Here is a 24,060-nt window from a genome sequence, read left to right on the forward strand (position 1 = left end):
TAGAGTATTGCTTCATAGACCCTTTCGAGGAGCCCTCAGAAAGATATAAGGGCATGTCTTACACACTCTATTACAACAGTCTTCTAGGAATCTTAAAGCCATTGTCCCATAGATATTTCACATGGAACATAAGGTAGAGAAGGACTTACCTCAAATTAAGGATATGGCTTTTGTCTAGTAAAGTGGGTTATATAAATTGATAGGCAAAAAGCCTAAACATTTTTGAAAAAATTGTACCAGTTTGGACAAAAATATCAAAAAGAGTATAAAATAGAATGATGCCTTAGATTCTGAAATGGTCGTAGGCAAGAAGCAGAGAAAATTACTGCAAACACAGATTGTTTCCTATGGAAAAAGAAGAGTGACTCAGAAACCAAAAGCAATGGTTTTGGAGGGTGAAGACAAGAACTACAGAGAACAATTCTCATGCAATACATCTGAGCCCTAATCATGGAATTGACAGTATATTCCTTCCTGTATTTCAGAATTTTTATAGACCAATAGCTGCTGTGTCTTTTAAATTCCCTCCCTTTTAGAATGAGAGTGTCTATGGTAATGATCCTACCTATTCCTGTTGCCTATCTCACCAATATATATGTGTGTGGTAGGTAAATAATGTATCGTTAGCTTCTCAGTTCTTTAGATCAAGAGAAATAGTACTTAAAAGTTGTATGTAAGTACCCCTACCCAAAAGCTTCATCTACACCTAGACCTGATTGAGATAACAAATTGTGGGCTTAAAGCTGATGATGCTCTAATGGGATGTGTCTTAGGGAAGGGGAGAATATATTTTGCTTGTGGGAGGAATCTAGATTTTTGTGATCAGAGGACAAACTGTGACATTGTACTTTCCAAAAATGGTTACCAAACTATCTCCCACTTCATATATTCTTATTATAGCATAAGATTGATAGGTCTTGATTTGAAATCCTGGTTAGCTTTGTATTTGGATAGGCTGTTTATTCTGGTAAAAGTGAGACATTTTGACTTCTGAGGCTAGGTCATGAATGTAATACTGCTTCCGCCTCGAAGGGATACTTACTTGCTCTTGGAATGTATCTACTGTGCCACTAGGAAAGCCAACAAATTCAGGGAGAGCCCATATGAAAGGAACTGAGGTATCTGGCCCCAATTAAGTGCCCCCTGACAAATAAACCTACTTGTCAGCCATGTGAGTGAGCCAGCTTGTAAGTAGGTGCTCTATCTTCCAACTGAGTGGGTGCTTCATAGAAACAGACAAAGACAGCCTTGCTACACCTGCCAAATTGTGGAACTGTGGGGGGGAAGCAAGTTACTTTGTTATTGAAAACCACTATGTTGGGAGTAAATATTACGCAAGAGGAAATGGGGATTTCCTAAGACCTGAAAATTATTTGAAGATTCATCCAAAATGGGAAAAATAGAGAAATTTACCTCTACAGTAAAATTCCTATTGTCACAAGGTTTTCATTTTTTTTCTACCTTTTGGAAACACTAATCTTCATCTTCGTGGATTATGATTGTGATGATTCCTGATGAGAGGGAAAGATATTAGTTTCATCCCTTTGAGAACCATGGACATGATGTCTATTTACTTTAGATATAGTGCTTTTAATTCAAGTGCTGAATAAAAAAGTAAAACAACAGAAGTCCCATTGTTAGAATTTTAAATCTCTTAATATTTTCAGTGTATATATGATGGTCTTGAGAAATATTACACTTTCCAAAATAAGCCTGTAATTATGGATTCTTGGTCTAAGAAGATAGCTTAACTATAATCAACCAAATACCTGGTTATTCTCTGAATTAATGACAATATTATCAACCATTAGTTAACACCTACAGCCTGACAGGTACTACCTGCCACATATATTGAAGAGCACTTCAGTAAAATGACATGAGATACAAGCATAAACAAGTACATAGCTTAGAATATTCCTGAATCTAGAAGTTATATTTTGTAGTTCCATATTTCTCTGAAAAAAGCAAGAATGCCAATTTTTCAGTGGAATTTGGTATTGTGAAGATAACAAAACATAACAGTGGAGCATATTTTCAAAATTATATTAATTCAGTAAGAAGACCAACTGATGCTATTTTGTGGCCCTGTTTTCACTGAATATATTCAATTTCACTGAGTTAATTCAATTTTATTTCATTAGTGCCAGCTGCTAAACCTTTTTAAATGTTGATTTCTTTCCAAATGTAAAGAAAATCCTCAGCAAATCCACTGTTTCTTACTGAATTTTGAAGGGTAGAAAATGAATTTTTATTGAAAATATTCTGTAAGAATCTGTTTGCAAAATTAAATATAACTTCAAATTGTAAACTAGAGACTCAGAAATTATAATGTTGATAAAATAGCACTTGAAGGGGTGGGGTGTAGAACAAGCCACCCCAAAATTTGGCATGACAATTATTTTGAACTAAAGGCAATCAAGACCCAGGAGATTCAGAAAAAGCTCTTTACCTCCTATTTAAATGCCTAAAAAAGTTAAAAATTCCTCACTGGAGGGGAAAATCTCCATTTATAAAATAAATTTATGTTAGAAATTTATATTCCTGCACCAGGAAAAGAGCTAATACTAGAGATCATTTTACTTTGTTTACATTACATTTCTTCCACTCATCTTCCAATGAATTGCCTCCCCAGAATCCCTAACTCCTATCCCTTTTCTTAGCTCAGGATGGTATGTAAGTCGCAACTGTTTGGCTGCCTTTTGAGTCTCATATCCTTGTGTGGCTCCCATGTGTATGTACATAATTAATTTATTTTTCCTGTTACCTGACCAATGTCAATGTAATTCTTAGACCAGCTAGAATCTAGTAGGGTAGAAGGGAGAATTTTTAGTCCCTTGCATACTATATCCTGAAGCCCTCACTTGGGAATATGGAAAACAAAATATTAATAACCTCTAGAATATACACCTCTTTCATTCTCTCTGTATGACAGCGTGGGAGCTGAGGGCAGGTCACTCCAAGATGGGCCACTTGGGCCTGAAGATTGTTCTGAGCCAAAGGCATTCAAGAGCTTGTGGGTTCAATAGAAACTTTTGTCCCCCTTAACTACATAGAAGTATCTAGCCTGGGGGTCTTTCCCAGAATAAGGGCTATTAGTAGAGATAAATTTTATCCCAGTGACTCATCTGTATGGCAGGGCAGACATTATTTTCTGGTGAAGTGCATTCCTCTGCTCTGAAGTCTCAGACCCTTGCCGCATTCTCTTTAGTTCAGAATGACATATACACCTCATTTTGCCTGTCTTTGGATGTTCCCTATCTATGTCGATTCCTGTATGAACACTGTTAACTCTGAGTTTCTCTTATTATCTGTCTTATGTGAATTCACATCTTAGTCCTGTCCTTGATGAAGACAGGAATTCTTGCTCTCCAGCTATATTTTGTGTGAAGAAATACTAATATACTAATAATACTAATACTCAATTGGAAAGGTTATATCATGGCTCAAAGTTAATTAGTGGGATATTCCTCAAGGAAAATATGATTTTTTTTTGCTTAAAATGAAGTATTTCACATTTCTGAGAATAAAATATTTAATAATTAAGAAATGTCTATAAATTCATTAAAAATTTAAGATTTGCTTTTCTAATTGTCTTGAAATTCTAAATTTATTTTGTAATCAATCTTCACTTTTACCCATTCACCTTTATTTTTATTACAACTTGTTAATTTGTGTTGCTTATATTATCTTACTGTTTTCAAAACTTTTGGAATTTATTTTTTTACTTATGATTTTTAAATACATTTCTGGCAAAATATCTCACATAAGGTTTTTCATAAAGCAAATCATGAAATTTTAATTTTTGTGATACAAATGAAATGTGTTGATAGTTATTTTTCACTTTATATAAAGCCCATTATATAATTATAAAATACCATCTTTAGGTTAACATGGAGAAGAGTAAAACATATCTTATTTTCTTTTTGTCTTTTTCATAATGATATCCTTCAACTCCATCTGACTTCCTGGCTTAACTATGAACCTCAGAACTAAATATATAGGGAGTTTTAAAAGGAGATAAAAGGGGTGCCTGAGTGGCTCAGTCAGTTAAATGTCTACCTTCAGCTCAGGTCATGATCCAGGGGTCTTGAGATTGAGCCCTCCATTGAGCCCTTGCTCAGTAGAGAGTCTGCATCTCCCTCTCCTTTTCCCCCTCCCCCTGCTCATGCTCTCTCTTACTCTCTCTTTCAAACAAATAAATAAAATCTTTTTAAAAATGAAGATAAAGACATAGATGGGAAGGAAGAATGTATGAGAATTATCATCAGAGATTGCAAACTTTAGATTAGCCCAGAGACATAGCTACTTTCTTTCATAAGAAACTGGACCACAGATTTTTCTCTAGGATATTTTGTGACTTTGTTTCAAGGTTAAAAGCAATATAACAGGTTAAGATGGTAGAACCATAGGAAGACCCTATGCTTGCCTCATCCCTTTAACACAGCTAGGTAAATATCAAATCATTCTGAGATAGGAGATTGGGTTTGAGGACTGAGCAAACAAACTCCACAGCTAGAGGGACAAAAGAGGCCACATTGTGGAAGGTAGGAGATGAGATGTGATTTGGGAGAGAAAAGAATTGTGGGTGCTGCAGAGGACAAGGAGCCCTTAATCAGGGAGAAAGGAGAGAGAGGGAGGAGGGCGGGGGGGGGGGGACAAAGAGAGAGAGAACCAACAAAGTGCAGGACACTGCACAAGAAAAACACTTCCCCAAAACCATTAGTGGAGAAAATGAGAGGGGCTAATCATTGCAAGTTTTTACAAGCAGCAGAGCTCAAAGACTAAAGTTTCAGAAGTCTATACCATTACTAGGTGGAGCCTGGTGGGTATAGAGGTGCTCTGTGAAGATGGAGGGCAAAGGCCCAGGAGCCAACAGCATAATCTGAGGATTCCCTGAGTCACACTTGGAGAGACAGTTGCTCTTCTTGGAGTGTATTTGAGAAAGGTGGCACTGGCTTTCTAGGGACAAAAGAGCCGGCAGGTGCTATTGAGCTGTCCTCATTAGCACAGGAGCAGAGACACCTGCTGAGGACAGCTAACCTGGATTCTGGCTTCTTGCTGTGTTTTACCATAAACAACAAGCCCCTGCACATTCATGTGACTGTCCTTTTGGGACAAACTGGCACCAGCCACAGTGCTGTGAGACCCTCCCCCCAGAACCATCCATGCAGGCTCCTTAACATTTGGAATTTTAAAACTGATACAGGAATTCAGCAAAGTGGCAGGATATAGAATCAACACAGAGAAGTCTGTTGAATTTCTATACACTAACAGTGAAGCAGCAGAAAGAGAAATCAAGGAATTGATCACATTTACAACTGCACCAAAAACCTAACCAAAGAGGTAAAAGAGCTGTACTCTGAAAACTATAGAACATTTATGAAAGAAACTGAAGATGACACAAAGAAATGGGAAAATATCCCATGTTCTTAGGTTGAAAGAAAAAATATTGTTAAAATGTCTATACTTCCCAAAGCAATCTACACATTTAATGCAATCCCTATCAAAATATTAGCAGCATTTTTCATAGAGCTAGAAGAAACAATCTTAAAATTTGTATGGAACCACAGAAGGCTCCAAATTGTCAAAGGAACCTTGAAAAAGAAGCAAAGCTGGAGGCATCACAATTCCAAACTTCAAGTTATATTACATAACTGTAGTGATCAAGACAGTATGGTACTGGCACAAAAACAGACACATAGATCAATGGAACAGAATATAAGACTCCAAAATGTAATCCACAACTCTATGGTCAACTAATCTTTGACAAAGCAAGAAAGAATATCCAGTGGGAAAAAGATAGTCCCTTCAATAAATGGTGTTGGGGAAAATGGGTAGCCACATGCAGAAGAATGAAGCCGGCCCACTTCCTTATACTGTACGCAAAAATAAACTAAAAATGGATGAAAGACCTAAATGTAAGACAGGAAATCATCAAACTCCTAGAGGAAAACACAGGCAGCAACCTCTTTGACCTTGGTTGTAGCAACTTCTTACTAGACACGTCTCTGGAGGCAAGGGAAACAAAAGCAAAATGAACTATTGGGGCTTCATCAAGATAAAAAAAAGCAAACAAATTTCTGCACAGCAAAGGAAACAATAAAACTAAAAGACAGCCTATGGAATGGGAGAAGATATTTGCAAATGATGTATCTGATAAAGGTTAGTATCCAAAATCTATAATGAACTTATCAAACTCAACACTCAAAAAAACAATTGAGTTCCGATATGGGCAGAACATGGGGTGCCTGAGTGACTCAGTCAGTTAAGCATCTGCCTTTGGCTCAGGTCATGATCCCAGGATCCTGGAATGAAGCCCCACATTGGGCTCCCTGTTTGGCAGAGTGTCTGCTTCTCCCTCTCCCTCTGCTGCTTTCACTCTCTCTCTTTTGTCAAATAAAATCTTTTTAAAAAATGGGCAGAACACACGAATAGATATTTTTCCAAAGAAGACATCCAGATGACTAACAGGTACCTGAAAAGATGCGCAACATCACTCATCATCAGAGAAATACAAATCAAAACCATGATGAGACACCAACCTACACCGGTCAGAATGGCTAAAATTAACAACACAGGAAACAACAGATGTTGGTGAGGATCCAGAGGAAGGAAAGCCCTATGCACTGTTGGTGGACATGTAACTGGTATAGCCACTCTGGAAAACAATGTGGAGGTTACTTAAAAAGTTAAAAGTAGAGATACCCTATGATCCAGCAATTGCACTATTAGGATTTAGCCAGAGGTTACAAATATTGTGATCCAAATGGGCACCTGTACCCCAATGTTTGTAGCAACAATGTCCACAACAGCCAAACTATGGAATGAGCCCAGATGTCCATTGACAGATGAATGGATTAAGATGTGGGGTGTGTGTGTGTGTGTGTGCGTGTATTGGAATATTACCCAGCCATAAAAAAGAATGACATCTTGTCGTTTGCAATGACGTAGATGAAGCTAGAAGTTATTATGCTAAGTCAAATAAGTCAGTCAGAGAAAGACAAATACTGTATGATTTCACTCATATGTGGAATTTAAGAAACAAAATAGATGAACATAGGGAAAGGGGAGGAAAAAGAGAGAGGCAAACCATAAAAGACTCTTAACTGTAGAGAACAGACTGAGGGTTGATGGAGGGAGGTGGCTGAGGGATGGATTAAATGATGAGTATTAAGGAGGACACTTTTGATGAGCACTAGGTGTTATATGTAAGTGATGAATCCCTGAATGTTATTTCTGAAACCAGTATTACACTCTATGTTAACTAACTCAAATTTAAATAAAAATTTAAATAAATAAAAAGTTAAAAGCAGACAAAAAGTGTAAATAAAACATGTTTAAAAGTCAAGAAACACAGTGAATTTGTAGGTCTAATTTATAAATACTTTTCACTTTGTTTCCTGGGTATGTAGCTTTGGATGTTTTAAAGAATCATGATAGTTACTAGACATTTTTTTTATAAAATAGAAAAAAAATGAACATTGTTGAATAGCCCTCCTGTCAAGTTTTCACATAACAATCTAGTCACATAGAATAGCAATAGTAAGGGCAAAGTATACTATATTCTTACAAGTAGTGTTGAAGCAATATACCCAAAACATACAGACAACAATCAATAATATTCTTTGTCAGTGTCCTAAGTATCATGGATTGCTTGCAACCACCCATCAATAAGCCCTCATTGAGCTTCTGAGTGGTACATCCCTGCATTTGTGTGCCTAAGTATTGAATAGACTTTCACTGAACTAAAAGGAGTAATAGGTTAGCCTTTACAAAGTGCCCATGCTGGGCACTTAATATAGATTATCTTTAATCCTCACAACAATCTTATAAGGTAAGTATCATCATCAAAATGATTTTATATGTAGACACCAAAGATTGTAAATATTAGGAACATGTCCAAAGTTACAGTTTATCAAAGCCAGGATTCCAACCTGTTTCTTCTCTGATTCTAAACCTACTTATGCTCTTACTTCTCCATCTTACTTCAATACAACAATGATAGTAATGATGATGATGATGATGAACAGTTACAGTTTTTTAAATGGTTAGTTAACTGTATTAACTACAGTGGTGAGTGCTTTGTATACTTTTTCCTATTATCTTACATTATCCCTTTCAATCTCTTTGTAATAATTAAAGAATTAAGGGATTTTAAGATGCAAATCCTCTATTATTATAGAGGGAAAAGACTGAGAAGTTAAGTAATTTGTCCTAAATCAAGCAGCTCATAAGTTGACTAGCTAGGTTTAAACTATGTCTGAAATCTCTGCTGATCTTTTAACCTCTATGTAGAATTGATTTCAAACTGAGACTTTGAGAAGGAGAAAAGAGAAGCTGAATGCATTAATACAACATAAAATTACCTTATCAAATAACTCTCACTCCTCAAGAAGATTATGTGGTCACTGACCAAACTATCTGGTGACTGTGGTCAGAGAAAGAATAGTAATATTTTTGTCTCTTTTGTTTGCTTACTAATAGCATTTGTGCACTTGGATCCCTTATTTTGAAATAATGTATTCAGGATTATCTCTGAGTTTTCTAGGAAAAAAATGAGAAAGAAAGGGAGTTTGAGGGAAAAGGAGGTAGTGTTCGTAAAAAACAAACAAACATATTTAGGACTTGTTAGGAAGTTGTTCTACAGGTAATTGTTCTCTTTCAGTGTGCAAACTATTAGAGAAACTTCTGTCACTTTTTTTGTATCTTAACTTCTGAAGAAAAAAAAAACAACTACAACAGGCAACTAAGGGGGCAGAGGAGAAAGGGGGAGTAGGAGCTGTGGGGGTGTGATTACTGCACTATGGCTGTGTTGTGGGAGAGGAAGCAAACTCATCATTCTAGATCCTTTGGAGTTCATACTCTGCGTGTTTTCAGATTGGGGTTGTTGTAATGAATGTGGAGTCTCATGAGAAGAAAATAGTAGGACACCACAACATGATGGAATGCTGCAAGTACAAATATTTTCAACATTTGGAAGATGGATCCTTTTATCCTAGGAATTTTCTTTATAAGACCACTATCCTAACAGATAGCAAATAGGTTGTAGAGTTAAGACAGATATACATATCAATTCAGACGTAGTATTTTTAAAATCTGGGTGACTTTTATGCATTTACTTAACTTTGCTGCTTTTCAGAGTTTTATCTGTCCAATAGGAATAATGATATAGATGCAGAGTGTTGTCAGGGAGACTCCGCCTCTACATATTGCCTGGCATATAGATAATGAATAGTGGTTATTTTATTTTTCAAAACATAATTTATTTTTTTTTAAGATTTTATTTATTTCTTCGAGAGAGAGAGAGAGAGAGAGAGGCAGAGACACAGGCAGAGGGAGAAGCAGGCTCCAGGCAGGGATCTTGACGTGGGACTCGATTCCGGGACTCCAGGATCACGCCCTGGACCGAAGGCAGGCGCTAAACTGCTGAGCTACCCAGGCATCCCACAAAACATAGTTTCTGCCTCTAAGATGATTAGGGTCTAACTGTAGAAAATATAGAAAGAAAGTTTATGTTAATACTTTATTGAAATAAGATTATTTCTCCCTCATCTCTAACATATGTAAGATAAAACAGGGGTGCCTGGGTGGCTCAGTCGGTTGAGCGTCTACCTTCGGTTTGGGTCATTATCCTCAGGTCCTGGGATCGAGCCCCATAACAGCCTCCCTGGTCAGGAGGGAGCCTACTTCTCCCTCTCCCTCTGTCTGCTGCTCCCTCTGCTTGTGTTCTCTCCCTCTCAAGTAAATAAATAAAATCTTTATTAAAAAAAAAAAAGATAAACAGTGCATGGCAGATGCTCCCAGATTAAAAAAATGAGGTTTTAGACCATGCAGGACATTCAAAGGAGGTGGTTGAAAACCGTTTTTGAGTTCACTTTAGCAAAATTTTCACTTAAGGGTTTGAAAGGGATGCCAGAATTTCTTGGAAGATACCTGTGCATGCTATGAAACCCATCACCATCTCTCATGGCAAAGAGGCACTCCTTTTTTCTCTCACCTCTCCTTCAGTGAGACTACTTGAGAGCTTGATATTTACCAAGTGGTGTCTGGACTCATCCTTGAAAATTTCTCCAAGCAAAAGTCTGGCCGTATGTATGACTCTGTGATGGGAACGGAGGAAGAGAGAGGACAGCAGTGAGAGCAAAAGTTCTTCTACCATTTTACCTGGCCAGGATGTGTAACCTTTTTTGGGCCACATGAATTCCTAGAAGTTTAAGTCAAAGCCATTTAGAGAAGACCCTGCCCCAGCAGGCCACCTTCCAAAAGCAAAGTAATCCTAAAGGAAAGGTCTCTGCAGTTTATACTTTTTGAGATATGACTGGGGGAGGGTAGGGTATGAGTGATTGGTTGGAGAGTAGATGATCTAAATTAGGGATCTGGGTGATGGAGAATGTCATTAGAAATCTCCCAAGAAACCAAAGATATGCTCCCCAAAAAGAAATTGGCCCTGATTATCTATGAAGCTCAATAAACACTCAATTTTAGACAATCCCGAGGTCCACCAGCAGATCATGGCAGGACTAGTCAAGTGGAGCCTCTCTTGCCTTTTTTCTGTTGCTGCTCCTGCCCTAGTGTGGTCAGACACCATGACTAGCAAGAGCTAAGAGAAAATAGTGCAAGGCAGCAAAGCAGAGAAGATACTGACAACACTCCTCTCTTTTCTTTTCCTTATAGGTTTCCAGGGGATGCTCCCTAGAGAAGAGCAGCTTGAACTTTAAGTTTGGAACTTTAATGACATTGGATTTGTATTGGTTTTCTGTTTCTGCCTAAGAAATTACCCCACATATAGTGGTTTAAAACAACACACATTTGCAAGCTCACAGTTCTGTAGGACAGAAGTCCAAATGACTTAACTGAGTTCTCTGTTTAGGGTCTGATAAGATCAAAATCAGTGTTGACCAAGGCTATGTTTTCATCTGGAGCTTGGAGTTGTCTTCCAAGAGTATGCCTGTTATTAGCAGAGTTTACTTCCTTTTGGTTGTAGGATTTAGATATTTATGTCCTTGTTAGACGTAAGCAGGGACCTCTCTCACCTCCTTAAGAACACCTGATTCCTTAGGGCACCTGGATGATGGTTGGTAAAGCAGTTGACCTGTTTTCAGCTCAGTTCATGATCTCAAGTCCTGGGATCAAGCCCTGAGTCGGGTCTGTGCTCACGGGGGAGTCTGCTTGTGAATTCTCTCTACCACCTTGCTCTTCCCCCTGCTTGCTTACTATCTTCCCTTAAAATAAATAAATCTTAAAAAAAAGAGAGAGAACATCCAATTCCCCCGCATGTGACCCACTGCAGGTTTAAAGGCTGGTTCTTTCTTACACTTGGAGTCTCTGGAATCCTCTTCTGCTTCAGCCCGAGAAAAGCTCTTTGGTTTTAAGGGCTCATGTGATTACTTTAGGCCTGGCCAAATAATCTCCCTATCTAAAAGTCAACTGTGCATATCACATAACACAATCACAGGAGTGATATCTCATCATATTTAAATGTTCCAGGTATTAGTACAGCAAATCTCTAAGAGGCCATTTAGACAACCTACCTACCAGAGAATTGAGCCTTTTAATTATGGCAATGATGTCATTTTTTTCCTTTGTTTTGATTCCAAGTGACTAGACAGCTTTTTATGATCTAAAAGTGCCCAATAAAATAGGAGGCCCAGCAGAAGATTTTATTTAAGTGTGAGAAAATAATTACCTTTACAGATTGGGGTTAAATGGGTATTGGTGGTGTTTGATGAGAGGATTTTCCTTTTATTTTGCTATATCCTACTGATTGTTTAAACAAAATGCATTGGCCTTAAGTAAATTGTGGTTTGTGATAGAGGGACATAACCAATGTACAGTTATCTCTCCTTTCCCTGCTCCAAGGATGGGTTAGGCAAATAAATATTTAGAGTTCATTTTCTTTTTAAACTAGGATATCCTGTTAATCTTCCTAGGCTAGGTGGCAAGAACCTCTTGGAATTCATGTAGGTCAGTGTTCCAGTGCCCAAGGAGAAATGAAAGATGCTGGAGAGTGGATCTGAAAGAACAAGCAGAAATTATTCAGCACAATAATCTATTGCAATAAACTGAGCAAGAGATGATGGTGACTTGGAGGAAGATGGTAGGAATAGAAGAAGAGAGAGGGTTCTGGATAATATTTTGAATATATAGTGGGCAGATTTTGTCAAATGAATTAGCTGTGGGCTATGAAAGAGAGGAGAATAAATCCAAGATTTGGGGTTTGTGGAACTTGGATGATGGAGATGCCATTTACTGATGTGGAAGAGATTTGGAGGGAGCAAATGTGATATGCATTAAGAAAATGGGACTTTATAAAAACTGTAACCATTTTTTTAAGGATGCATTTATCCATTGGAAAGAGAGGGAGAGAGCAGAGTGTGGGTGTGGGGAGGAGTAGAGGGAGAGGGAAAGGGAAACCCAAGCAACCTGAAAGATATCCAATATTTGGTGACAACGTTTAAAATCTTACGCCTTTCTCATCCACAGTTTTGTCTAGAACTCATTATAGAGAGTCATATCCACATCTGATTCCATATTTGCTTGATCTTCCTCATCCCTGTCTCCTCTTTGGTTCCGTAGTGACTTCCGAACTTCTGGTCTATCATTTAAAAATCCTCTCTATCCCTCCTCCTTTCTCTAAATGTCCTCTTACCTTCTCAGTCTTTTGAAATGTGAATTTCTCCTAAGGATTCTCCTCCCCTGTGGCACTATCAAGCAATAGTCTGAGTCTTTCCAAATTGTACGTGGCTGTAAGTGGAGTAGCTTCTTCCCTGATGTTCCTTAACACTTTCAAACTAATTTCCTTTCTCTTTTCCCTAAAATTCCTTGTCTTTGAAGATTTTGCTCCCAATCTGTAATATACTTCTATACTTATACATAGACGGTTTCCACTCAGTAATGACTTTAATTGTTGGCTCAATGTCGCTATCTCTAATGGTGCTCTAAGTCACAGTGGCTGCAATGTCCGTGTGTGATCTTTGTAGTGTTCTGATGTCCTAGTTCCTGGATACCTTCTCTTTCAGTATTCTCTCTTCCACATCCATTCTGTCTTTTCCCATGGGCATCCCCCAGACCTTGACATTATGAATATCATAATGTCAATCATCTCCTCCATGATTTCAATTTGAAATGCCTCACTTTCTGATCTCTACTTCTTGTCATTTCAACTCCTTCCTCTAAGACCTTTCAGTCCATTAGTTCTATCACATTTTCACAGATGCTTGCTTCCCATTTTCAGTGTCTTTCAGTTGTCAAACACCAGGAAAAATAAACCTATAGTTGAACACATTGGGTGAAAGGTCCATTTCAAGGGGGGGCAATGCACACCATAAGGGCATCTGAGTCAGACTGCATTACAAAAATCTAATTGCTAGGAACTGGGTTCATGTTTGGTGATTTTAGGAAAGGTTTAGAAAGTAGGACTTTACTATTCATTTGGATGCTGTGAGGCATGTGGCATTCTGTGATTGGATTTCTGAATACCTCTTATCTATAGAGTAAGAAGAATGAATCAATACCAAAGCTATAATTTCTTTTAAAGATTTTATTTATTTATTCATGAGAGACACAGAGAGAGGGGCAAAGACATAGGCAGAGGGAGCTTGATGTGGGACTCAATCCCAGAACTCCGGGATCATACCCTGCCAAAGGCTGAGACTCAACTGCTGAGCCACCTAGGCATCCCTATTTTTTATTAAAGATTTTATTTCCAAAGCTATAATTATTAATGGAGCCAAAGTCACATATTATCCAGGACAGGAAGATGTTTGGTTATTTTTGTAGTTTGAACAATTTCAGTTTTGTCTGTGTTTAGACATGATTACAGAAGGGTCTTTTTTGTCTCTGTTCCATCATGGTCGGAGTGGCCTTATCTGATGATAATGTTCTGTGGAAAACAGTACAACCTAGCTAATAATACCAGGCCAGCTCCCTCATGTCAGAATGGCTTTTTTCACTCATCCCTGCCTTGGTCTATCACTGTAGCCATACCTTGCAAACTAAAAATCTAACTCGGGATCCCTGGGTGGCGCAGCGGTTTGGTGCCTGCCTTTGGCCCAGAGCGCGATCCTGGAAACCTGGAATCGAATCCCACATCGGGCTCCCGGTGCATGGAGCCTGCTTCTCCCTCTGCCTGTGTCTCTGCCTCTCTCTCTCTCTCTCTCTGTGTGACTATCATAAATTAAAAAAATAATAAAAATAAAAAAAATAAAAATCTAACTCCTTCACTCCAGCCCCCACCAATAATTTTAGGTCCACCCTGGCTGGCATTCCCTATTGCTTTTAACCAGCTTTATTTTTTTCTGTACATTACTTATAATTGTATGTCATGTTATAAATTTATTACATATTTTTCTATTATCATTCTAGTATTTAAACAAATTATTCAGATTATTTTCACCATATAATGGCAATTAAAGAATACTTTGACCTTTATTTATTCATTTTAAATTCTCTTTCTTTCTTTCTTACTCTTTCTTTCTTTCTTTCTTTCTTTCAGAGAGAAAGAGCATGTGAGCAGGGGGAGGGGAAGATGGAGAGGGAGAGAGAGAGAATCTCAAGCAGATTCCATGCTGAGTGAGGAGCCCACTATGGAGCTTGACCCCACGACCCTGAGATCATAACCCAAGCTGAAATCAAGAGTTGATTGCCCACCCAACTGAGCCAACGGTGCCCCTAACCTTTAAAATAAAGTAATCAAGATGTGCAAGTGCTAATAGAGGTCTATGTAAATTAATTATGCATTTTGCTGATTATATAAAACAAAAAGGCATGATTTATAATTTCAAAACTTTTTGCGATACTATCCTGGCAGTTGACTTTCAGTGAATTAAAGCTAAACCTTTTTGCTATCCTGGCAGTTGACTTTCAGTGAATTAAAGCTAAACCTTTTTTATAAGACACAATAAGGCCATGTCAAAGAAAAACCTAAAAGATTAAAATACAAAGAGATGAAGTCAATTTGTGGTGGTCAAAGTGTGTAATAATGAGTTGAAGAGAAATATAAGGATTTTAGTCTAGGAACTTTTTTAAAAGAAAGTTTTGACTAATATTTTCCATATAGTTGTTAGTAACATTTTTAAAGTTTTTTTTTAAGATTTTATTTATTAATGAGAGAGACAGAGAGGCAGAGACATATGCAGAGGGAGAAGCAGGCTCCCTGCAGGGAGCCTGATGTAGGACTCGATCCCATGACCCAGAGATTACCACCTAAGCCAAAGCAGATGTTCAACCCCTGAGCCACTCAGGTGCCCTGTTAGTAATATTTTAAGGCAAGAACATTTAGGAAAAGAATTAGGCTATTTGCAAAGATTTTATAGAAAAATTGTGGTACAGCCAAACTTCTAATCCTTTTTAATGTTGGACAGGTGCATTTTCCCCCCCCATACCTTATTTCATAGCTACAGAGTGTGGACTAAGTGTTATATATTCTCTGTATCCTAAGGACCAGTGTGGGGAAAGGTTTAGCCTTGTATGAGGTCCTGGTTGCTGCTGCTGATTCTGTTAAATGTTCTGTACTAGGATTTATTCTACTTAATTTGAAAACTGTATCTTCCCTTCCAAGGTAATATTCTGGAGTATCAGATCGTTGCTCCAATTCAGCATGCATGTCCAAGCCTGCTGAGATCAAAGAGCCAGGCCAGATTATGCACTTATAAGTTCCACCCTTCTCTTCCTAGAATCAGCAGGGAGAAGAACGAAGTGATGAATAATGCAAGGTTATTGTGTTAATTGGTCCATGGGCAAGATAGTAGTAAAGAAGAGATTTCAAATTGGGCTTGTTTTATGACTTTTCCCCAGGATTTCTTCTGTTATTTTTTTATTTTCATGTCTGTCAAATTCATCATTATGGCTGGGAAGTAACAAGTCTAATATTGTAACTCTTCTGTCTTCCTTTTTGACTTTCTACACAATTAAAATAATAATTTTGAGCATTGGTGATTGGTCTGAACTTTGTTAAGAACTGTACTGACAGGACACCTGGGTGGCTTAGTTGGTTAAGCATCTGGCTTCAGGTTATGATCTCAGGGTCCTGGGATTGAGCTCTGCATTGAGCTCCCTGCTCAGTGAGGAGTTTGCTTGTCTCTCTTCCTCTACCCCTCCCCCCACTCATGTGCTCTCTCTTTCATAAATAAATAAAATCTTAAAAAGAAAAAAAAATTAAATTGACACTTGCATTGCCCTTCTTTCCTTCCCAAACCCACTTTGTACCTGACCACATTCTCCTTTCTTTTCTCTCTTGCTTTTTCCATAAGCTTATCTCTAAATTTAGTGATCATGAGTAGCATTCATGTTTGCTACTTTATTTCCCTTGTGTGCATGGGTTGGAGGGACTAGAAGCTACACCATTGTAGAATCTTTTTTACTTCTCTTAGCTATCACTTTTCCTTGTTTGGATGCTGTTAATATGTATTATTGACTTGCTGATTTTGGTATTTTTAAATAAATTTTATTAGGTATTAGGAGAAGCAAGTTTTATGATAGCTTCATTCTATCATTTTTATTTTTTGTTTTGATTTTCAACATCATAGAAGAATACATGTAATGAATGATTTTTGAATTGAACTGTATTTCATTATTTAAATACTTATATACTATAACCTTTTTGTATTTGAAATCTTATTTCGCTTCAGAATAAAATGGAAGTATTATAATGCAGGAAGTCTGAATATTAATATAAAATATGTAATTTTAGTGATTTCAACTAGGATTATTCAACTAAATTTTCATTTATTTCAATTGAGTTTCTTAACTTTCCCTTGTCCTCTTTACCACTCTATATTTTCCCCCATTTCTCCCTTTCTACTTTTTTTCCTTATTTACTCCTTGCCTATCTTCCATTGACCAGTATTTATTGAGCATCTACTATCCTATGGATTAAAAGACACAAAGATGGAAAAGATATGTGTATGAGAAACTAAAACTGATCTTAAGAGCCAATTAACAATTTACAATGCATAGGAAAATATATAAGAACACATATTTCATTCGTTAATCTATTCATTTTTGATATGTGGATGTGTTTGTTTTATTCAAAATACAAGTCTAGGTTTGAGAGTGGGGTCTATGAATAAAGTGACAGCAGGGAGATTAAAAGGAGAAAAGCCATGCAAACATTAATTTTTAATATTATGTGCACCAGGAGCATTGTAGAAAAAAGTGAATACCTGAAAAAGTAATGAAATGTGAGAGCTTATATATCATCTTAATAGGAGAAAGGGAGGGAGAGTAAATGATTTTTAAGAAAGATGAATGGGCTGTTAGAAGAGTAAATGGGGGATATGATTGTTTGTGATAAAGTTTGGCTGTGGTGTGGACTTCTAGTTTCCTTTCCTATGATGAGTCATCTCTTGTTGATGAAACTCTCAGGAAGGGGATTTATAACTATTGAGGTTTTTTTGGAGGATCTGTCTTTAGGCAGATAAGGGAAATTCAGAGAAAGCTGGTTTCTGCATTTGCTGCTTTTCAAATGCCTTCAACCCAAAATAATCAGCATACCAAACATGCATATTTTTGGTGGCATATCCTGAACTTCTTCATCCAGAATATGCCATACACTGTCCTACATACTGAGAATAGCTAGTTTCAGATATGGACATACTTGTTAAGTAAAATCTTATTAAAAGTCCTTCTTGGTACACAAACACAGCTTTAATGAGATAACAAGGCAAATAGACACCTTCACCATTCTGATCTCTTAATGTTTTAGCTGAGAACTGAAATCATAGCAAATTATATCAAAATTAATTGCAATTATTAACTCTTACCAATGTTAAGGTAAATACAAGTAGAACTTTTTATTGATAAATCTACTTAGGAAAATGGCATGATAAACAAATCCTAGATTTTAAGAAAATAACTGCAACGTGAATATGATAGGCTTTTCAAAAACATTATCCCTTTATAGTCTCTGAATGTGAAGTTTCAGTTTTCTGCAACTTGCCAAGTTAGAATTATAATTTGAATTTTTAAATGTTATGCTCGAGATTTCTTTTTTACAAAATTCGATTTGACAGCACAAAAATGTGGTTATAACTAAAATACATTTAATGAGTGCATTAATATGGAGCAATTAGCACTCAGAATTCTCCATCAAAATGTAAAATGCAATTACGATCATTATTTTGCAAAGTTAGATCATAGTTACCAAAATGAATAGCCAAAATGTTAATTAGAGTATAGAAAATTTGAATATAGATTGAAAATAAGCTATTTTACTTTATGTAAATTGCACTTAACATAAATTTTTCTGCTCTTGAGTATTTCACTTGAACAAAAATCCTGAATTAATTTAACTAATATCAAAATGCTTGTCCAGTCTTTTTGTTGTTGTTGTTAAAAGGATGTGAATAATATTAAATGAACTAGGAAAATGTTGGAATCAGGGCTAGACCAAATATAATTTCCATTTTAGGCTTTCAGTTCAACTTTTGGCTTAATAGCTTACAATCTAAGCCACTGAATTTAAGAGAAAGAAAAATCAAGATTCTTTATTGAAACCTTGGAAAGTCACTAAAAGCAAATGAATAGTTTCAAGCTTTAGTTTTTTACACTGTCCCTTATCTCTCTAATATTTATTGAACAACATAAATACCACCATTTGCCATATTTGCCATTGTAAATATTTGCCACATTTATATAATCTTTAATAATGTAGTAAAATAGTGTTTAAATTAAAAATTTGCAAATTTAGTCTGGATTAGATAAGGATTCTTATTGCCATTTTAAATACAAGAGCATTGAGGTATGGGAAAGCTAACTCATTTGTCCAAGACAAATAATTAAAATATATTTGTTTGTTTTTTTGGACATCCAACCATCAACCGTCTATTGACTATTGTGATAAATCAGTTTTCAAAAGAACATTGAAATTGGAAAATTTTCCTGTCTTAATAGGACCCTGTTTTATGATCTCAAGCTCATAGAATTTTGCCATGTTCTGAATGGCTTGATGAATTGGGCAGTTATTTGAAAGCCCTAAGAGATGAACAGTTTTGATTACATCAGAAGCGTTCTGCTTCAGATAACATGATTGTGTACATCATAATTACCTACAGTGCAGATCCAATGGGTGGCCACATCCCCCAGTACTTTAGAGAGAACTGTACTTGTTTTTAAAAAATTCCAAGAGAATTGTAGCGGTAGCTTATTAGGTTTATAAGATAGAGCAATGGAAACATCTGTGTTTGCAATCTTCATTTAGAAATGGAAATATGTGATAAGGGGAAAGAAAAAATAGGTTCTGTGTGTAATCCAAATTATTTCACCCAGCCTCTTTCTTTCTGCAAAGGGAATGAGCTTTATAAACAAGCTCTCTTTGAGGCTAACAGTGTAATGTTTAAATTAAAGAGTGAAAAATCACTTTCGTAGCACTGACTATGCAGACTACTCACCAACTTCAATGTGTTCAATTTCCATTCTGTGCTATCAGTACAGACAAACTAGATAAAACAAGATACATCCCTTCGATATAGCTTTGGTTCATCTTTTATTTTATCTTATCTCTAGAGGTGGTGATTATATTTTATCCAAAGCAAACAAGATTCTCACATCTACAAAATGTCTGCAGTTTTCCTATATGAAGTGACACCACATGTTGTTCTGCTTATTATTTCTGCATCGCCAGGGCAGCACTTGTCTGTTTCAATGTTGTATGGTTGCCTCAGCGATTGTTAATCTAATGATGGAATATGTCCCTGGAGGTTACAGGTACCATTCTGTGAGCCTCGTGCCTACAGGCTGAATTATAAGATGGTTGATATCATAATTTTTTATTCTTTACTAAGATATGCACATTTATAATAATAGGAAGTTATAGCTGTGATCCTGATAGGAGCACCTTCCAAGGAGGCATGATGCAGCCTTTGTAGAAATGGCCATTTTTTTCTATAACTCAATCTCTTTCACTGACATTGAGCTTTTTCAAAAGACAGGGAAGCCAGAAAAATAAAAATGTCAGCAATTTATGCATTCTGATTTTACTCCCAGCTGAATTTCAATGTAAATGTATTAAATATACATTATGTAAATATATTTAAATATGCAACACATATTTACATTTATATGTAAATTGTGATAATTTACATGTTAGATTCCGAATGTAAGTTATTAAAATTCACTGATTTCCTGACCCAAAGCTACCAATCAGAATGATGTATGTGTGTGCTTGTTAATTAACCATTTACTGAGTACACAAAAGGTGAAACTGCTGACCTAGGTGCACACCGTAATTTGCAGGATGCATCTTTCCTTAAAGGAGTTGCCAATTGAAGTTTGTGGGGGCTGAGGTTCAGAGGTGGAAGGGAAACAGATAAATACAGGACTAAAACAGAAGAACAGAAAAACAAAGGACCAAAGGGAGAATGTGAATGTTCAGTAATCAAATAGACTCAAGTTTCCAAAGAAATCTATGCTGTGACTTCTTACATCTGGTTTTAGAAGAGTGGTCAAGTAGCCAGGTCTAGGTAAATGAGGAACAGAAAAATATATGTGTATACGCCGCCTACTAATGATAAATCACAAGCCACTCTGTCATATAGGGTTAATGGTCAGCCAAGAGTGCTCACGGGTAGAACCTAAGTTCAGATGTTCAACATTCATCCTGCAGATTATTAAAGCAGTCTTCTACTTTCCTCTGTCTTCAGGTATGACTTTCCATGGTCTATATACTATCTAAATTTTCTTTAAAAATCTCTCTTTACACAAATCTAATCACGTAATGCCCTTTATAAAAAGAATGGAATGGTGTCCCAATGCTTTCATATTCAGATCCAAACTCTTTTATTTTTTATTATTATTTTTTTAAGATTTTCATTTATTCGTGAGAGACACACACGGGGGAAGAGAGAGAGTGGCAGAGGCACAGGCAGAGGGAGAAGCAGGCTCCATGCAGGGAGCCCAACGTGGGACTCGATCCCGGGACTCCAGGATCATGCTTTGGGCCGAAGGCAGGCGCTAAACCGCTGAGCCACCCGGGGATCCCCAGATCCAAACTCTTTTAAATGCTTTGTCTTAATCCTGCACTTGGTACATGTCAGGTGTCGACTCCTGACATCTCTTGACTCACACCCTACAATTCTGTCATTCCAAATTGTTTGACATTCCCTAAACTTCCTGGACTTTTGTTTGTTGAATGTCCCTTTGTTGTTCCATAGAGGAATATTGGGGAGGAAGACTTTTCTCTGCCCTACAAGGCCCTTCTAGCTGGACTTAGAACTACATTGACATGAGAGTAACAGGAGAAAATCAAATTTAATAGTGTGTGTATATTCAGGAAGTTCCAAAGACAACGAGACAACAGGAAGCTTTTTGGAACTAAGGAGAGGGGTAAGGCCTGAGGTTACAAAGGGGAAGAATGCCATTAGCAGGACAGAAAGCAGATGGTTTGAAAGACAGAGGTTACCCTCTCATGTATGTCAGTTTCACAGGTAAAGGGGAATCTCTGTTAATAGCTCTCTTCCTGGTAAAGGCACTCTACTTAGGCAGTTGAAGACCTAGAAGAGAGCTTTCTCCTTAATCTGCTGGGTTTTGATTACTCTTAACTGAAAAGTAATATTCTTGTCAAAGTGCCCATCCTGAGTAGCCTGCCCTTGACACCTATAGGAATAATTCCTATTTTCCCTTTGGGACTCAGGTCAAGGCTGATATTCTGTGGAAACTCTAATTCACATTCTCCCCAAACATGTCCACACTGCTACTCCCCAAGTTCCCTGGACGGGTAAGACATCAAAAGAGGATGAAGATGCAAGACATTGAAGAAAGTGTATCAATGTTGAACTTTATCTGAAGCGTGCATTCCCAGAAAGCAGCAGTGGTGGAGAAGTTCTTCTACCCTTTTGTGTTTGTAAAGGACTGTCCTGCCCTCGCATGTTCAGATAAAACTCACCTTGTATCCTTCCTCAGTGACTGAGACCTATCTCATCCTTCCTTTTAACTCCCTTATTCTCTGAAACCCCAGGTTTTTTTGAGATTTTCCTCATTAATGAATGTTCTCTCTATTGCCAGTGTCTTTAATACAGTAATGACTTTGAGAATATAGTAATGACTTTGACAGAAGACCTTTCTTTGTCCTGGGCATTGTGTCTTCCACACTGACAACATGGGCTTTTGTCAGTGAATTCGTTAGAATTCTTATCATATTTTACTGTTTCTGTTGACTTGCTTCTCTGCCATCCTCCTTAGACTAGGAATTCCTTGAGAGTTGAGGAAGATGTCTTATTTTATATGTTCCCAAGTGTACTCAGGGCAGTACCTGATTATACATAGCAGGTGACAAGTAGACCTTTGATGATCACGAAGTGAGAGTTTGCTATCTTTGTTTACCCTTCTCTTTTACTATAGGAAGATCATCCAGGATGCCCCTTCTCCCTGCCAGTTGACTCTGAGCAGGGAGGACTCTGAATAAGGTTCAGCCCATCCATCCATACCTTCTCATGAAATGATTACATAAAAGTTCACTTTCATTGTATATAAAAATGGCAATTATACTCATTCACCAAAATCCCTGTGGTTTGTAGATTATCATATTGAAAAATAACCCTACCCATATCACTCATTATATGTCAAAGTCACATTGTGTTGCCAATGATGGAGGTGGGGTGGTGAGTCATTAAAAGATGATTATGCGAAATGAGACATCTAGGTGGCTCAGCGGTTGAGCGTCTGCATTTGGCTCAGGGCGTGATCCCAGGGTCCAGGATCGAGTCCCACATTGGGCTCCTTGCAGGGAGCCTGCTTCTCCTTCTGCTTATGTCTCTGCCTCTCTCTCTCTCTCTCATGAATAAATAAAATCATAAAAAAAGATGATTACATGTAATAAATTCAAGAAAGCATGGAAGAAAGATTTTGCCAGAAGTCTAATTTCTGTAGTTATACAGAGTGGTGGGAAATCAACTTAGGAAAGATATCTAATATTGAGGCAAATGTAACCTTATAAAATAGCAAAAAATTTTGACTTAGAAAAGATAATGATCCATTGCTTTCTGTATCTATGAATAAAATAAAGAAGAATTAATAATGAAGAAGCTAGTAGGCTTATCCAGTATAATATTCATATAGAGCTTGTTGAGTACCATTTGTACTTTGACATGTCATCTATAGCTCTTTGAAACAGGGAGTTTCAAAGTATGTAATGACTCATACTTTACTAAGGCATACTAAATAAATTGTGTGGTATTAGGCTTCTGTTCAGAAAGCTTATTACCTAGTGAGTGAACCTAGCTAACCACACAGCATTTCAACCTAGCTTCTTTGGTCCCAAATCATCATTTTGAATGCACCTGCTCTCTTAAAGTCAAGCAACTAACAAACCATATGGTGAATGTGTGTGTTTATGCTTCTGTGTGGGTGTCTGTGACTGAAATATTATCCTGTAAAGTGTGTTAGTATTTTTTTCTAGTACTGACATATTACATGAGAATTCTTGTAGGCTTAAAGATAGAATGGCTCTGCAGATTTTTATTTTTAAATGTAAAGTTCACATACTGTAAATTGCACAGATCTCAGTGCAATGAAATGCACAGTGTACTGTTCTGTGTCTTGACAAATGCATAACCAAGTAACCTAGCACCTATGTATCATCTGAGAAGCAAATGCCAGTGGGATTAGATGTGCAAGAAATTTGAAGGAAATGCCTATGCGGATAAAGGGGAAGAGGGTAGAGTAGGGCAGGGACAACCTGACATTTACGAAAGGAGAGGATTAGAAAGGGTTGGGTAGACATTTCAGATGAAAGCAGAATTTTGAGTAAGTTTTAACGGGGTTGATAAAGAGTCCCTGAACAAAGACTACTTATTGGTTGATTCTCGCAATGAATAGGAGTGGCAGCTAGGGCTGTCACTTAATTATGCTCCCTCCAGAAGGCTCTCTTGAAGGGTGTCTGAATGCTATATCTCCACTCTTAAGTTATAGAATATTTACATCACCCCAAAAACCCAACCCACTTTCAAAAGTCATTGTTTTGATTTCTGTCAGCACAGATTAACTTTGCTGGTTCTAGAATTTCACATAAATAAAATCTATATATCTATATCTATATATTTAATTTCTCTTTTTTTCTGGGCTTGT

At 37.1% G+C, this 24,060-nt stretch overlaps 1 protein-coding gene across 50 annotated transcripts in view; it reads left to right on the forward strand.

Annotated features, from left to right (window-relative positions):
* Positions 1 to 24,060, forward strand: part of LOC144293759 (uncharacterized) — a 472,204-nt gene that overhangs the window by 283,737 nt on the left and 164,407 nt on the right. Inside the window, exons 9-10 of one of the 50 annotated variants that reach the window (XR_013361006.1) lie at positions 10,009 to 10,287; positions 10,675 to 14,399. The exons of 48 other annotated variants lie outside the window; for them this stretch is intronic. The gene's annotated coding sequence lies outside the window, so the exon portion shown is untranslated. Of the gene's footprint in view, positions 1 to 10,008; positions 10,288 to 10,674; positions 14,400 to 24,060 lie in introns of those variants that run through there. One more of the 50 variants, XR_013361005.1, reaches the window with a different exon arrangement.

The sequence above is a fragment of the Canis aureus genome, chromosome 22 (assembly GCF_053574225.1).
Source record: "Canis aureus isolate CA01 chromosome 22, VMU_Caureus_v.1.0, whole genome shotgun sequence".
NCBI lineage: Eukaryota > Metazoa > Chordata > Mammalia > Carnivora > Canidae > Canis > Canis aureus.